Here is a 16,929-nt window from a genome sequence, read left to right as displayed (position 1 = left end):
CTCTTTCGGCCTCTGAGTTTCCTCTGGCCGTGGTGCACAGCATCTCCCCCAAGTTGGGGTTCGGTACAGCCGACCCCTCCACCCCACCCCCCTTGGCATGGTGTGGGTGTCTGCGGTGCCTGGCGCTCTCCCGGCGGGGTCTTCTCCGGGGGTTCCCTAACCTAGAGGCAGCTAGGGCAGGGGCTGGGGCGCTCCGGCCGCCCCTCGCACCTCGGTCGGGTTCGGTGGGAGTCCAAACACCCCTACTCTGGAGGCGGGGGTAGCTTAATTCCGTTTCTGCTTACCAGGCGCGGAGTAGGGACGCCCGGCGCGCGTGCAACAAGCTTGCGTTTGTGGAAACAATGTAGCCCCTCGCGTCCTCCTCCCCGCCCCCCAGCACTCCTCACACCCCGGCACAGCGGATCCCCCTCTCCGGGCTCCCGGTGAGGAGCGCTGCAGCTCCCGGGGCGGAGGAGGGGGCGCTGAGTCCGGGCTCTCCCGTCCCCCCCCTTTCCCACCCTGCCTCCGCCCCCTCCCCGCCCCCCTCCTGCAGGGCGGCGCTTCTCGGCTTCCTCGCGTCCGGCGGGCTCCCCTCTCCGCGTCCCACCCCCGCCCCGGCGCCCCGCTCCAGCCCCGCGTGGGTGCGGGGCGCGTCTCGGCCCCTCCCCCCAGCCGCGGGCCCGGGCGGCGGCGGCTGCGGTTCCGGCGCGGCGCGGCAGGGGGCGCTGTGGCCGGGCGCGGGCGGCGGCGGCGGCGGCGGCGGCAGTCCCGGGGCGGCGCGGCAGGGGGCGCTGCGCGCGGGGCCCGGGCGGCGGCGGCGGCGGCGGCGGCGGCGGCGGCGCGGCGCGGCGCGAGGCGGAGGCCGGAGGAGGCGGGGGCGGCGGCCGCGGGGGGCGGGGAGGCGCGCGCGAGCGGGAGGCGGCGGCGGCGGCGGCGGCGGCGAGACACAGGCGCGGAGGCTCCGGCGAGCGACGAGCGAGCGACGCGGCGCAGCTGAGCCCGGGAGGGAGGCGGAGGGAGCGAGCGACGACGCCGCGCGCCCGCGAGCAGCAGCCGCGCCGCCCGCGCAATCCGCCGCCATCCGCCGGCCCCGCGCCCGCCCGCGCCCCCGCCGCCGCCCGGCCCGCCGCGCCCGCCGCACACACCAGGTGGGCCCGGGGCGCGGGCGGGCGGGCGCGGGCGGGGGCGCGGGCGGGCGGCGGCGGCGGCCGCTAAGATGGAGGCGCCGCGGCCCGGCCCGGCTTTGTCTGAGGCGCCGCCGCCTGACTGACAGCGCGAGCGCCCGGCCCGGCCCGACCTTTGTCCGCCGCCCCCGCCCGCGGCCTCCGGGCCTCGCGGGGCCTCCGGGCCGGGCCGGGCCGCGCGGCGGGGCGGGCGGCGGGGCGGGGGCGCGGGTCCCCGCGGGCTCCCCCCCCCCCGGCCCGGGGTCCCCCCGCGCGCCCCCGGGGCCGCGGCCTCTCGCCATTGTTGTGGCGGCGCCGCGCGGCCTGGCGGGCGGGGCGGGCGGGTCGCGGCGCGCAGGGCCGGGGGCTCGCGGCCCCCCGCCCCCGGCCGCCCCCGGCCGCCCCCGCGCGCGGCGCTGCCCCGGCGGTGGGGGTCGGCCCGGCGGGCTGAGCGCGAGGGGCGCGGCCGGCCGGCGTGCGGGGTGGGTGGTCGCGCCGGGCCCGCGGCCCCCGCGGGTCTGTCCCCCCGCCCCCATCGCCCCCGCCGCGGCCGCCGTCGCCTGGGCGTCCGCCGGGGGCCTGGGAGCGGCCTGTGCCGGGCCGAGGGGACACCGGGCGCCCGGGCTCGGCGGGTGGGGTGCGGGGGAGACTCCGCTCCTGGCGGCGACCCCTGGCCCGGAAACTGCCCATTGCAGCCTGCGGGGCCGGGGGCCGGGGCCCAGCCAGGCCTGGGACGCAGTCGGCGCGTTTCTGCCGTTCTTGGGAGGCCGAGGATGCAAGTTTAGTCACCTGTGGTGCCACCCGCGGGGCCCAGGGGTGCCCCGGCTGCTGGGGGTGGGGGCGGGGGCCGCAGGAGTGGGCGGGCCCTGAGCTGCGGGGGGCCAGGTGCGAGTGGTGGTCACCTCCCCTGGATTAGGACGGCTGCCCCCCAGCTGCTGCCCAGCCCCGGTTCCCGCACACGGCACGAACAGCAGCGGCCCCTGGGCGCCTGCTTGGGAGGGTGGTCGCTCCCCGGCGCTGCTGCGCGGTCCGGTGGCCGTCTGTGAGCCTCCTGCCTCGGCTCCCGCGTCTCTGAAATGGGCATGCTGACCCGTGGCGGTGGACGGACGGCTGCCGGGGCTCCGGAGCGGGGAGTCTGGGTCCGAGTCTGCACATCTGACTGGTGTGCAGAGAGAGAGGCCTGTGAGCCTGGGCTGGTTTGTGATGCTTGTCTGCTTTTCGGCTTCCTTTCTTGTTTTTGATTCCTACCTTGACTGTTTTATATTTTTTTTCCCTTTCCTTGCCTATTCTGGTTGATGGAATTTGAAATTGTGAACCCCACCCCCGTCCAGTTCTGTTCTCAGTAACGTTACCTGCCTCTGGAGCCTGCCCCGGGAAAGGCCTGCCTGGGGCTGGCTCTGTTCTGGAGGCTGGAGGTGGGTCTGAGCCTCATGGGGGTCCTGGGGGCTCAGTTGAGTCACAGGTGAGGACGGGCAGGCACTGCTCGCCCCCACCTTGGCATGCATCTGCAGGTGACCCAGTGCGTGCTGCCGACCCCGGACACAGCCCTCCTTCCCATAGCCCGCGTCGCTGTGGACCGGGCGCTCCTTAGCACGGCAGGCTCCTCGGCTTCCTCTCCTTCCAGAGATTTCTCTCTGCCTGTGGAGCAGGCGTCGTCGGTCTAGGGGAGGGCAGGCCCCCTCCCCTGCTTGGCTTACCTGTGGCGGCCTGTGTCCACCAGCTCCCCGCGCTGGCTGTCGGGGCCTCGGCTCGTTTGGAGCCTGGAGAGAGAAGGGCCCAGAGAGTGGAATTTCAGGAATGGCAAGTCCCAACTCGTCCCAGCTTGCTAGCAGCTGGGCGCTTGGCCCTGGGAGCTTTGTTGCTGCCTTTGCTCGGCCCGGCCGCCCTCCCCCACCGCCTTTAGCTCTCGTTCTTATTTTCGGAGGGTTGTTTTATGGTGCTTTCGGGTTTTCTTCTGCCTCACACCGAGTACTGACTCACGTCGCTAATGGCAGCGGGCCGGCTCTGTCTCATTGTGCTGGGGAAGGTGCGGGGCCTCTAAGGCCGTTTCTATTTCAGGCCCCGATAGGCCAGTGCATGTATTTCTGAACTTGATAATGAGGCTTGGCCACGGTCAAGCGTAAGGGATCTTGTTATGGATGGGCCGGCAGGCAGGCCTGAGAGTGGGGTGCCTTTCCCCCTAAGAGAGAAAGTTTCCAGCAGGGAGCTGCGGGCCTTTGTCTTGTCCCAGGCTTCCGTTTCAGTCAGGTCTGCCTACAAGATCGCCTTCAGGTCGGAGCTGGGGTCTGTCAGGAGCCTCTGCTGGGCCTTTCACTTGCCGGCAGGCGGGCCCTCCCCACCTTTGGTGTGCGCCGGGGCGCCTCTGCTGGGGCTTTGGGGCGAGAGGGGTTGCTCTTTTGTTTTCTCTTTTCCGTGTGTTTTGGCCACACCCAGCAGTGCTCAGAGGTTCCTCCTGTCCCCGGCGGTGCTGGGGCATCCTGTGGCTGCTTGCAAGGCAGACGCCCGCCTGCCGTACCATTGCTTGGGCCTGCGAGGGTCTGTTGTGGGGGTCGGGCCGCCCAGCTGGCAGCCTGTGGGCGTGGGCTTGGCTCCTGGCAGTGGGGCCGGGGTGGAGGTGGCCTGTGCCTGCGCAGGAAGGTTTGGCCCGACTCGCCGACTTCCCTGTGGCTTCAGCTGAGAGCTTGTGCTCCCACACTGGCAGCAAGGTGGGGAGGAAATTTTGCGTTTGGTAGGTGGTGTCTGGGCACAGGAAGCCCCTTGGAGTTGAGGGCCCTCCTGCTCCTGCCACACCCCTACTTTAGTTAGCTGCACTCCCCTCTCCTTCCTCCCGAGAAAGCTGCCAGGCTGGGGGGTCAGTGTTGCGTGTTGCAGGCTCGGATTTAGTGCTCTGGATCCATCACGCCCAGGAGCAGCTCCTGTGGCAAGGCCTTGTGGGGGCTATGAGGACATCCCCATCCCATTCATGAACAGATGTTTGCACTCCAAGAGCATGGAGACCACTGAAGAGGGCAAGGTGGGCCCTGATTTCCGGCGCCAGGACAGGCAAGAGGCGCTCTGGCCTCTGCCGCCTCTGAGACTGTTGGTTGTTTCAGAATTGGGACATTGTGTGTAATTTGTAGTTTGTTTTTCTCAGTGTTACAGTGTATTTCTCTGTTCCTTGAAACAAGTTTAATATAATTGCATAATTGCCTTCATTACCAGGAGGGGATATGTTTCTTTAGCGTGAGAGGTTTACATTGTTACCCATTTCCTCTTCTTTCTTTCTTTTTCTTTTTTTTTCTTTTGTCACTCCCAGCGATGCTCTGGGGTTTCTCCTCGTCTACACTCAGGAATTCTCCTGGCGGTGCTCAGGGGACCATATGAGATGCTGGAGATCAAACCCAGTCAGCCGTGCACAAGACAAATCCCTGCCCTCCCTGCTGTACTGTCACTCTGGCGCCCATTCCCTCTTGCTACAAATAAGCAACACCTGAGGAGGATCCTTGTGCGAAATCCATGGCTTTCCCCGCCATGGGATTTCTGGGTGCTTTGGCAGAAGGAACCTTCCCTTACTCCTCTCCCCAGTGTGGACTCCGGGGCCAGGGCCTCATCCCAGCCAGGCTCTGGTTATGCGTAGGTCTGGACAAGCATCTTCATTATTATTTTGGGCACACAGAAGTGTATGCCCCTCTTGTGTGTGTTGGGATTTCAGTCATCCAGTGGGGAGAAGGCGAGGTCTCCTTAGAGAGGCCTGAGGGACCTTTCCACTGACTTCACAGCCCTCCCCCTCCTTTTTGGGCCCTGGTGCTTAACTTTGTAACTTTAAATAGGTTTTTTTTTTTTTTTAGCAGATTGTTGAAGAGGCTTGTGTAACAAAAATGTATCATTTTCTTGTGTACAGTTCAATGGCATTTAGTACACTCGGTACTACCGGTCCTTTCCAGAACATGCTCTTTGTCGAGAACTGAAACTGGGTTTTTTGTTTGTGTTGGGCCACACCTGTGGTGCTCAGGACTTGGTCCTGGTGGTGTTCAGAGGGTCTTAGGGGGTGCTAGTCGGGGGTCTTACGGGGAGCTAGTCAGGGGGTCTTACGGGGTGCCAGCGCGTGCAAGGCAAGCTCCTTACCCTCTGTACGACTGCTCTGGCGCCCAAGAACTGAAACTACTGGCTAAGCATTGACTCCACACTCGCCCTCCCCAGCGCCTGGCAGCCCTCATCCTACTTCCCTGTCTCTGAGTTTGCTTCTCGAGATACCTTGGAGTAGTAGAATGTTCCAGTGTTTGTCCTTTTGTGTCTGACTTATTTTCACTTGGCAAGTTCTGAAGGTTGAGTTTTGTTTTTAATTATTGAATCATCTTGCCCCCCCATGGAGCCGGAACGCCCAGAAGTTCTGTTGCTCTGTACCCTGTGTCCGACCCGGAGGGCATGGTCAGGGCTCCAGGGAGGTCGTAGCCCACTCAGTCTCGGGCCGTGTCAGGGACAGCCTCTTGGAGAATGGAGACAGCATGGCACTTAGGAGACAGATCTTGCAGTGGCTCGTCCAGCTTCCATCCCTGGCACCACATGGGCCCCCAGCACCCCTGGGTGGCCTGGCTCATCCCCACACCACATTGTCCCCAGCACTGCCAGGGTGGCCTGGGTCATCCCCAGGCAGCTCCAGCTCCTCACGCCCTTGTTGGCTGAGGATTTCTGAGAGGGGTTCCCCAGGCCTTCTGAAGCCACAGACCAACCCCTCTGCCCCCCAAAAAAGAGACTTTCTAAGCTCACCGCCCTCTTCCCCCCAGCCCCAAATGTAGCAAATTGAAATAAGTTGCAAGCCTTGGAACACTGCAGACTTGGCTGAGCTGAACCCAGAATTGTTTGGGCCCCAGAGAGAGCCTGTGGGTCGCTCTGCTCCAGGCATCGGCTATGAAATGGAGCTGGGTCTGTGCTAGCCCGCTGAGCGCGCCTCCGTGACAGAGGATGACTCCCTGTGGCTGCAGGAACCGCCGAGCACCATCTTCTCTGCCCTCTGCTTGGTTTGTGTCTCCAGAGCTTTCTTGGGCAGGTGCTGTTTACATGCAGTTCAGAGCCTAACTATGCCATGCATCGAGAAATCGGGGGCCTGGGCGTGGCTCCGCCTCACCTCTGCCTGGCCCAGGGGTGCTGAATGGGCCGAGTGTTCCGGGCAGGGAGAGAGGAGCCTTGTCTTCAGGCAGAGTACACATTTCCTTATGATTAAAATTTAATTACAGAGTGTATATACTCTGTGTGGGGGGAGATTTCTTTCTGGTGTTTTTGTCTGGACTCTGCACACATGTGTAGGCCCGTTGCAGGCAGGTTTTTCAGGCAGAACACGGGATCATCTGTTCTTCCAGCGCAGCGTCTTCAGACTCCTAAGGGGCTGTGAGGAGGCTGGCAGTAGGGCGCTGCCTGTGTGAGGCCCTGAGCTCATCTAGGCACCGAAAAGCAGAACAACAGAATGAATGTTTTTCCATATGAATTTATACAGATGTATATGTTGTATGTAAACATGCATGCTCGGGATTCAGGGATTAAACTCAGGATCTCATATATGCAAAGCAAGTGCCCTGGCTCTCAGCTACAGCCCTTACTCACTTTGACGTTTAAAGAATAATTATTAGCATTTAAAAAAAAATAAGTGTATGAAGAAGAAAACAAAAATAGTTCATAATCCCATGGCCCTAATATTCCCAGCTGACTTAAAAAAAAAAAAAGAAAGAAAAGAAAATTCAAGATGTATTGAAGGCTGTAGGGCTCTGGGGCAATTAGTTACTTGGGATTCCACCCAGGAAAATCATCCCCGCTTGTTTTGGCATTCTGAAACCTGCTGCCCTTTTACTCAAGAAATCAAATGTTTGCCCTCCTCTGCGAAGCCGCTTCAGAGGCATGATGTCATCTAGCAGAGTATGTTGTGGATGTACTTGATTTGTTTGTTTTGGTGCCACATCCAGCGATGCTCAGGGCTTACTCTTGGTTCTCCTTTCAGGGACCACTCTTGGTGGTGCTGGGGGACCTCAGAGCGTCCTGGGGCAGTATTGAACTCACACGGGCTGCATGTAGGCAGATGCCCTGCCTTCTGTCCTCTCTGGCCCCTGTTTAACCTGTTTCTTATTGGTGATATTTGTGCTGTTTTGGGGGCCTGGCAGTGCTGGGGCTTACTCCTTATGCTACGTGGGAACCATGTGCTCTGCTGGAGAGTCACTTAGCCCTTGAACGATCGCCTTGATCCCCCACTTTTTTCCTTTTTGGGCCACAGCCAGCGATGCTCAGGGGTTACTCCTGGCCCTGAACTCAGAAACCACTCCTAGGTGTGCTTGGGGAACCATATGGGATGCTGGTGATCAAACCCGGGTAGGCTGAATGTGAGGTAAACGTGTTCCGGTACCTTGATCCCTATTTCTAAGTTTTACTCTCTTTTTAGTTTTGGGGCCACACTTGGTGGTGCTCAGGGCTTACTCCTGACTCTGCACTCAGAGATCACTCCTGGTGGACTTGGGGGACCAGATGGGGTGCTAGGGATCCAAACTGTATTGGCCACGTGCAAGGCAAATTCCCTACCTGTTGTACTATTCTTCTGGCACCCTTATTTCTAATTTTTAGTTGCTACATAGAATAATATTCTGCCCAAGTTCTCTTTAAGACCATAACTTGTATATAATCTCAAGTGAGAGAGAATTTGCACAATTTAAACTATTCTTAAATTCCTCTTGGAGGGGCTGGAGCAATAGTCCAGCGAGTAGGGTGCTTGCCTTGCCTGTGGTGGGCCCAGGTTCGATCCCCAGCATCCCATATGGTCCCCCCATTATGATCCCCGACATGGTTTCTGGCTTGAGTGTCAGTGCAAGACACTGCATTTGATCACTAGACAGTCGCACCCTCACCCGGGCCATCACACCCTAACCACATGTGCACTCAGCCATCATGTATGAAGCCAAGCCTATGTGATAAATTAACCCCAAGCCCCCCCCCCCCCCCCCGCCCGGCCTGTCTGGATACGTGGGAGCCTGGAAAGGGTAGTTGGGAGAGCCCCTCCCTGGTTGGGGTTTTCTTGCGGCCTGTGCCCAGAGACGCCGGGGCTCTGCCTTGGGGCGCTTGGCAGTTGTATTGATCCTTCCTGTGGCGTGGATGTGACACGGTGGAGCCCGGTTGCGGTTCCTCATCCTGAAGGCGCAGCTCTGCTGCATGGGCCCTGGCTACAGAACGAGGCCCCCGGACAGCCTGGGCGGTTTCATCAGTGCCGGCACGGGAGGCCCCGTCCCCCCTGAGACAGGTGCCCAGAGGAGGTGGGTTTGGAATTGCACAGCTCTGCCCTGCCCCTCGTTACTGCCAGCTGGTACCTGGAGAGAATCAATTCTCGGGGAGGGTGGGGCTGGTCGCCTCCCTCCGGGGGATGCAGTGGAGGGCCCGAGGGCCTCCCAGAGGTGTGGGCGCTGCTGGCCGGGGGCCTCCTGGAGGCCCCATTCTTGTCAGATGTCACGGAGGGTCACCTCTTTTCTAGAACTGGGGGCGTCCTCGCGCTGTGCCCGAGTGTTTACCGGCTCTCAGTGAACAGCCACTATTAATGGTTTCTGGATCCAGCCCCAGCCTGGGGGTTAGGAGTAGGTATACACTTGGGGCTCCTTTGTTTACTGGGTGTTGTGTTTCTAATTGTGTGCTCACCTGTTGGAGGTGCAGAGTGTTAGCTCCAAGTCAGCTGGCCGGGCCTGTGCGCTCCCCGTGGGCACTCGGGCACCTTAGCAAGGGCCTCCTTGTGGGCCAGGAACCTTGGGCTCTCTTTCTCTGTACATCTCTGTAAGGAGGAGTGTTTGGTCAGTCACCGTTACTGGGTAGGTCGCCAGGTAAGAGTGTGTGTGTGTGTGTGTGTGTGTGGTGGGGGGGTGATGGTGAAGCGAGCAAATTCCAGTGAGTCACCTTTCTGCGCTTGATAGGGCCTGGGCCCTTCCTTGCGGGATGAGGGGCCTAATCCCATGACCTGCTTGCTGGGCTGCGGCTGGGTGTGGGGCTGCCGACTGGCTTACAGGTGGTTTGAATCTAGATGGCTGAGTTTGTTTTTGGGGGGAGGCCACACGTTGCTGTGCTCAGGAATCGCTCCTGGCAGGGCCAGGGGTTGGGGGGATCGCATGGAGTGCCAGTAAGGCAAGCTATACTGTTGCTCCAACTGAGTTTGTTTCTGAGTCACACCCGTCGGTGCTCAGAGCTTTTAGCTCTGTGCTCAGGGATCACTCCCGGCAGTGCTGCGACGGGGGTGCACCCTGTGTGCCGTCGGGGATCCATCTCAGGTAGGCGTGTGCAAGGCGAGTGCTCCCTGCTCTGGCTGACTGCAGGTCCAGGACAAACCTGCTTAGGTGTGACCCCTAGAGGAAGAGGGTCGCCTCCCCCCACTCTAGGGCACCCGGTGCTTCTCTGCTTCCCAGCTAGAGAGCGTGTGGCCCACAGGCACTCTGAACTGAGTGGGCACAGTGCAGCAGATGTGTGGCGTGGGTGTGCCTTGGTGTCACTGAGGAGATGGAAAGGTCAGGACATGGGGTCCGTGTGCACACGCGTGCCCACTCTGTTATGTTGGTTCTTCCTTTTTTTTTTTTTTTTTTCTTTTTGGGTCACACCCAGCGATGCTCAGAGGTTATTCCTGGCTTTGCACTCAGAAATTACTCCTGGCGGTGCTTGGGGGACCATATGGGATGCCAGGGATCGAACCCGGGTCGGCCGCGTGCAAGGCAAACGCCCTACCCGCTATGCTATCGCTCCGGCCCCTGGTTCTTCCTTTCTTGAACCCTTGAACCGCAGCATTGTGTTGGTAATGTTTAGCAGCAGCAAAGGTTGCTGGTCTCCAAAAACCATAACTTGTCACAGGGTAAGGATAGTCGGAGACAGTTTCAGGGCTGGGCAGGTGGGGCGAATCCTGTGACTGGGCCTCGGGCCTTTGTGCAGTGACTCAGATCCGGGAGGCAGTCTTCTGCTTCCTTGCTAAAGCGACAGGTTGGCATTGCTGTAAAGCCCCCTGGGGGGATACTGGGGTCATTGTGGGGGTTTCTCCCTTTTCTAATTTTGTTTGGGGGCCACACCTGGCAATACCCATGGGTTACTCCTGGATCTTCACTCAGGAATCACTCCTAGCAGTGGTTGGGAGACCACATGGGATGCTGGGGATCGAACCCGGGTTGGCCTTGTGCAAGGCAAACACCCTACCTCTATCGCACTGGCTCTATCTTTCTTTCTCTCCTCTCTCTCTTTCTTTCTTTCTTTCTTTCTTTCTTTCTTTCTTTCTTTCTTTCTTTCTTTCTTTCTTTTCTTTTCTTTCTTCTCTCTCTCTCTCTCTCTCTCTCTCTCTCTCTCTCTCTCTCTCTCTCTCTGGGGACATACCCAGCAGTGCTTAGGGCTGCCTGCTGACTTTTCACTCAGGGATCCTCCTGATGGGGCTTAAGGGACTGAACGGGCCAGTATCGGCCACATGCAGGGCAGGCACTCGGCCTGCTGTGCTCTCTGCAGGTTTAAATGGTAAACATTTAAACTGAGTCCTTTCGGGGCTGGAGAGATAGCACAGCGGGTAGGGCGTTTGCCTTGCACGCGGCCGACCCGGGTTCAAATCCCAGCATCCCATATGGTCCCCTGAGCACGGCCAGGGGTGATTCCTGAGTGCAGAGCCAGGAGTAACCCCTGTGCATCGCCAGGTGTGACCCAAAAAGCAAAAAAAAAAAAACCAAACAATAAACTGAGTCCTTTCAACCCACTCCTTGGCCTCCTTTATTATTATTATTATTATTATTATTATTATTATTATTATTATTGTTATTATTATTATTATTATTTGCCACACCTGGCAGTGCTCAGGGCACTTCTGGTTCTGTGCTCAGGGGTCACTCCCAGGGGGCTTGGGGACCCTGGATGATGCCTGGATCAATCCTGGTTGGGTGTGTGCTCAGCAAACCCCTGCCTGCTGGACTACCTCTCTGGCCCCTACCTTTGGATTTGTTTCTTTTCTTTTTTTGGCTGCGCCCTGCCCTTTTGGGGCCAGCGGGTCTGTGCTTAGAGTGATTCCCGACGGTGCTCAGGGGACCGTGTGCGGCTGTGTGCTGCGGTGGACGGAGCTCACATGCAGAGTGACCTCAGCTCTCTGAGCTCTCCCAGCCCGGATTTGTTCCCTTTTCTTTCTCTGGCAGGGGTAGTGGTTTTGGACCTCCTTGCAGTGCTCCGGGGCCCTTCCTGGCTCTGCTCAGCTGAGCCCTGGCCGTGCTTGGGGCACTAGCCAGGGTAGTCACAGGCAAGCTTCTTGCCTCCTGTGTCTCTCCAGCCCATATTCTCTTCTCTTTTTCTTCTTTTTTTTTTTTTTTTGTTGGGACCACACCTGGTGGTGCTCAGGGCTATTACAGGCCCACTGGTGCTTGGGGTCACTCCTGGGGGTGCCCAGGGTCCCCTCCTGTAGTGCTGAGGCTCGGATGCATGAAAAACTGCGCTTCAGTTGCCCACCTCTCGGCAGCTTGGGTTGGTTGGTTCTCATGAAGCGCAGCTGAATTGTGTATGTGTGTGGGTGGGGGGAGGCGGGGCAGTATTGGTAACCCACCTCCTGCAGGTGGCCCTGCTCTCGGCGGCCCAGGGCTGAGAAGCAGAGTGGCCTGCCCTGGCTTCTCCCGGCTTCAGCTGCAGGAACAGCCTCTGCCTCACAGGGAGGAAAGGGCCGTAGAAGGGAGCTTGGCCCTTCTTGGGGCTGGTGTTCGTGCTTGCTGCCACCGTAGGCTCAGGCAGGGCTGGGCGGGGAGGCAGTTTCTGAGCTGTGAGGAGGGCAGAGTCATTTGGGCTTTGAGTGCCGGAGGCTGTGGGACTGTTTCTGTGGCTGTTACACTCAACTCCCTGCATTTCAGCTCACTGGGCACAAACCCCCTGTTGTTTGACTGTCACTCTAGTTCCAGCTTGTCACACTGGTGGTATGAGGCTTGGCGGGGACCAGTGGCTGACAGGTTTCTGGTAAGGAAGGTGCCGAGGCTGCCCCTGACCTTGTGGCGGGGTGGGTTTCCTCTCTGCGTTTGGACTTGTTGTGCTGTAGGCATATTGTTAGTAGCCGCTCTCAGTCGCAGCGGTGATGATAGCGGAGAGGACGGTGTGCATGAGTTCCCCCTTCCCAGTGTTTGTGTTGTTGGATGACTGGGCCGTGCGTTTGGTTGTGCATTTTGGTTGTGTTGCTCGCTGAGGGCTGTGTGTCTGGTTGTGGTGCTCACGGTGAGTTGTGGGCACATTCATTTGGCTTTAGTGCTGTTCCGGGGCTCCAGTGCGGCTCCTCAGGGGGTTGGGGACTGGTCGCAGTGCTCTGGAGATGGAGCGGGTCTGGCACGGGGAGGTGTGAGGGACGGGGACACAAGCAGCAGAGCCTCTTGGACCCGCTAGTGGGTGGACACTGGCACTGGCAGAGAACTTGCAGGGGGACACTTCCCTCAGACCACACCACTCCACCTCCATGTCACAAGTGTGTGTATGAGAGGGTGGGTGTGGTGCCGGGGCTTGATGAGGGTCTCCCATGAAAGCAAGTGCTCTGATGCTGAGCTGAGTCCCTAGCCTAGCCCCCATGCATTTTACATTTTGCTGGGGGTGGCCCTTGTGTCGCCCTTGGACTGGTGGTGCTGGAGACCACCAGAACCATGTCCATCTGTGTGGGAGTAGCATATGATGCTGGGAATTTTAAACAAGGGCCCGGCGTCTGCAAGGCATGTGATCTACCATTTCCTTCCCATCTTGTTCCCTATATCTGATTTACTTTAATATTTCGGTGAAGGCCTCACTCAGCAGTACTCAGGCTTATGCCTGGCTCTGTGCTCAGGGAGCACTCCTGGTGGGTCTTAGGGGACTGCATGTGGGGACCGAAACTGAGTTGGCAAGGGAAGCGCATGAACCCTGTGCTATCTCCTCGTGCCCTTCCCCCTAGGAGTTTAAAGCAGGCGTGCTGGGCAGGGAGGGGTTTGTCCAGGGCTGGGAGCTGGTGCTTGTGGACTCTCCTCACACGGGCTCCGTTCAGGTGCTTTGGCTTGCAGGACTCTGCCTATTGCCCTGGCTCTTGTGCCAGGGGCCTGTGGTTCTCATGCACTCACCCAGCCAACCATCCGTCTCTGTGTCTGTGTCAGGCCCAGGGAACGGCTTCGTTGATCTCTTAGAAGGAATCATGTGGTCCAGGTGCCGGCTCTGATCTCTGTCCTCTGCTCCGGTTTCACCGCACGGATTGTAGATTTGCAGCCTACTTGTTGATATTGACCAGAGTTTGGAGGTGGAAAAAGGAAGATGAAGCTGAGAGCTATGGCTTATTTTTTTATTTTTTGCTTTTTGGGTCACACCCGGTGGTGCACAGGGGTTACTCCTGGCTCTGTACTCAGGAATTACCCCTGGAGGTGCTTGGGAGACACTACGGGATGCTGGGAATCGAATCCGGGTCGGCCGCGTGCAAGGCAAATGCCCTCCCCGCTGTGCTGTCGCTCCAGCCCCTGAGAGCTGTGTTTTCTGTTTGATTGTTGTTGGGCTACACCCAGCGTTACCGAGGGCTTACTCTTGGTTCTGTGCTCAGGGATCACTCCCGGTGGGCTCAGGGAGCCATATGTGGTGCCGGGTATCGAACCCGGGTCTGCCACATGTGCAGCAAGTGCCCTCCATGCTATACTGTCACTTCAGCCCTTGAGCTATGCCTGATGTATGCGGTGCTGGGCCTGGCGCCTGGGCTCTGCAGGCAGTGCGTGCATGCCAGCTCTCTCGCCGTCTCCTGGCACGGCTTGGCTTTTCCACTTGCTCAGTTAACTGTGCATTCAAAAGGCGAGGGGGCCACTCCCTTGCTGCAGACTGCAAATGGATTTCCCGCCAGTGTCCTGCTGGCTGCAGCCCAGCGTGCCTGGGTAGGCAAGCCCATTGACCGGAGGGATGCAGGGTCACCCGATCTAGCCTAGCTAGTGACATGGCTTGGGGAGTGTCAGAGAACCTTGTGGATGAGGAAGCTGAAACTTGCACAGGCCCTGGGGCCCTGAGTCAGAGATGTTCCATGTCCGCCCCTCCTCACCCCTCGGGCCCACACTGTAGGGTCACCAGGTCTCGGGGGACTGGCAGAACCACTGAGAGCATTTTTTTCCTAGGTCTCTGGACCCACAGCCTGGCCTCAAACAGTTTCATTGTGCCTTGAGTGCCAACCACAAGATGCTCAGAGCACACCTGGCTGGCTGACCTCCTGACCTGGGCTCAGAGTTGATGCCCTGATTGGGCAGTGGTGACCCCCGTGAGCCACCGTGTGCTACCTGAGAATGAGGGGGACACATCTTCACTAGTGGCTTGTGGGCTTTGTTTCTTGTTTCAAAGTTTTTTTTTTCCTTTTTGGGTCACACCTGATGATGCTCAGGGGTCACTCCTGGCTCTGCACTCAGGAATCACTCCTGGCGGTGCTCGGGGGACCCTATGGGATGCTGGGAATCGAACCCGGGTTGGCCGTGTGCAAGGCAAATGCCCTCCCGCCCCACAAGGGCTGGGTCTTATGCCCTGCGTGCTGGAGGTCAGGAGCTTGAGTCCCCTTCAGTTGTCCTGTCGTTCTCCCCAGCACTGCTGGCCCAAGCAGCGAGTGGGCAGGCCCAGAGAATGAGGCTGAGCATTGCCGAGAGGGACCCCGGAGTGGCCACCTGAGCCCTGAGAACCCACCACCACTGCCACCAAAGAAGTTGTTTTCTTAAGTTGTTTTCTTAATTTTGCTTTTTGAGGTTTTGGAGCCACGCCTAGTGGTGCTGGGGGGGATTTTCCTGGCTCTAGTCTCGGGAGTGACCCCCGGACGTGCTGGGGATTTCTTACTGTTTCCTGACCCTTATCAAACAGTTCTCTCCTGTCTGGGTTCTTCCAGCCAGCCTGCGTCGATGGCTTCTGTCCGTCAGCTCTGAGCTTCTCGCCCTAGCACAGGCATCTTCTCTGGGAATGACACTCACTCTGCTGGTGGTGAACTTCGGCTCGTTTTCAGGGCTGGCCGCCGGTCTGGTCCTGTGCTTTGCCAGCAGGCCGCCCGCCTGCGCGAGAGCCGGGCCTGGTCCACTGGTGCAGGGCAGATGTCCGCTCTCCCCAGGCTGAGCTCTGGATCTCATTCGATCCGGGCAACAATCCGAGCAGCTTTTCTCATTGTTCTGTTCGGAAATTGACCTCGGGTTCTGAACTTGATAGGAAATGCTCAGGGCAGGAATAAATCACCGAAAGAACAGGAGGGCTTCTGCCCAGAGTTGTTTTCAGGAGCTGCAGCACAGTGGGGAGGGCATTTGTCTTGTGCACCTGACCTGCGTTTGGTCCCCGGCACCCCACATGGTCCCTCAAGCCCTCCAGGAGTGATCCCTGAGCACTGCTGGGTGTGCCCCCCACCCCCGGACAAACTAAAAACCCCACACAGACTGCGTTTCCCACAGCTCTGGCAGATTGTGGACTCCAAGCCGGGCTGTGGCAGGCCCCAGATCTTGACCGTCGCATGTAGGGAGACCCATAATTTCTTATCTGTTTGATTTTGGAACCAAATTGTTTTTCTTAAAAATTCTTTGTTTCTGTTTGGAACTCTATTTAAACGCTGTGGTTCACAGAGTTGCTCACAATGCAGTTCCAGGCATTCAGTTGTTCCACTACAGTCCCACCGTCAGTGTGACCTTCCCTTCACCGTTGTCCTCAGGGTCTCCTCCCCACCACCTTAGCAGGCACAAAATAATTTACTTGATTGTTATAACAAAATGGCAAATGGAAGTATCAAAAAACTTACCCAAAGAAAGATAGTATCTGTCTGATGATGGAGGCGCCGAGATCCCCGAGCTCGCCAAGCTGGTCGTGCTGGCCCAGCTGCCCCGCTAGTTTCCGCTCACTGAGCCGAGTGGCTCCTCCGCAGCTTCCCCGTCACGTGCTGTGCTCCTGCGGGACTGTCAGGACCGTGGAGTTTCGAGGCATCCAAATACACACTCCAGGAGGCTGGGCGACTCAGCGGCTCAGCCAGGCTGTTTATATACCCGAGAATGTCGGGTGTGGGGGGGGCAGTGGGGAGGACCAAATTCTGGAGTGCTCAGGTGCCACTGCTGACAGCTTGGAGGGTGCCATGCCGGAGCCCCCACATGCAGGGCCTATAGACGCTTTGTTCCTTTGCGTTTTCATGTGGTCTCCCCTCCACGCCTCCCCCTCCCTGCCACAGTCACTAAGTTTATGAGCTTATGATAGGGGAAAAAGAAAACAGCTGAAGATGTGAATGATGTGATAAAGTAACAAAACTGGAAGAAAACACTGGAGAATATCGATCATCTCAGAGAAAGCAAAGTGCCTTCAGTGAGACAGAAAGTACTACCAGAGTAGCAGATTGACACGTTGAGCTGAACCGTATTTAAACTGGTATCTTCTGCCTTTCACGAATGCTCCAGCAAAATGCTATGTGTATTACTTTTTTTCCTGTTTTTGCGTCACATCACAGTTTGGGAGGTACTCCTGGCACGGTGCTCATGCAGTGCTGGGATTGAGGCTGGGCCTCCAACATGCAGCCTTTGAATGGCCTCCCTCGCTCCTTGAGCTGTCTTTTTGCTTTGGTGGGGAGCACCTTGAAAAGCTCCTGGGCTCTCGTCTTGTCCCTCCTGGCCTCTCAGTGTGAGGGCCAAGGCTGCCCTGAAGGACCCTGCTGGGCCAGGGGCCATCTGGGTCTGTCTCCCTGCACCGTGCTGGTGCTTGGGGGGGGTCTCCAGAACGCTACTGTGACCCTCGGGGTCATGTGCGGTGCTGGGACCGGGTCGCCCGTGGGCCTGACTGCACTGTTCCATCCTAGAGTCTTATTCCTTGTGTTATTTTCACGTCTGTT

At 58.8% G+C, this 16,929-nt stretch overlaps 1 protein-coding gene across 7 annotated transcripts in view; it reads left to right on the top strand.

Moving 5' to 3' along the window:
- The first annotated feature begins 831 nt into the window (after positions 1 to 831).
- PRRC2B (proline rich coiled-coil 2B) overlaps positions 832 to 16,929 on the top strand; it is a 68,635-nt gene continuing 52,537 nt past the window's right edge. For 3 of the 7 annotated variants that reach the window (XM_055140111.1, XM_055140130.1, XM_055140106.1), the window contains exon 1: positions 832 to 1,127. The gene's annotated coding sequence lies outside the window, so the exon portion shown is untranslated. The remainder of the gene's footprint in view (positions 1,128 to 16,929) is intronic. The other 4 variants (XM_055140126.1, XM_055140134.1, XM_055140117.1 and 1 more) reach the window with 3 other exon arrangements.

Source organism: Sorex araneus, chromosome 1 (genome assembly GCF_027595985.1).
Source record: "Sorex araneus isolate mSorAra2 chromosome 1, mSorAra2.pri, whole genome shotgun sequence".
NCBI classification, from domain to species: Eukaryota; Metazoa; Chordata; class Mammalia; order Eulipotyphla; family Soricidae; genus Sorex; species Sorex araneus.
The sequence above is the reverse complement of the archived record's forward strand: the minus strand, read 5'-3'. Positions and strand labels throughout refer to the sequence as shown.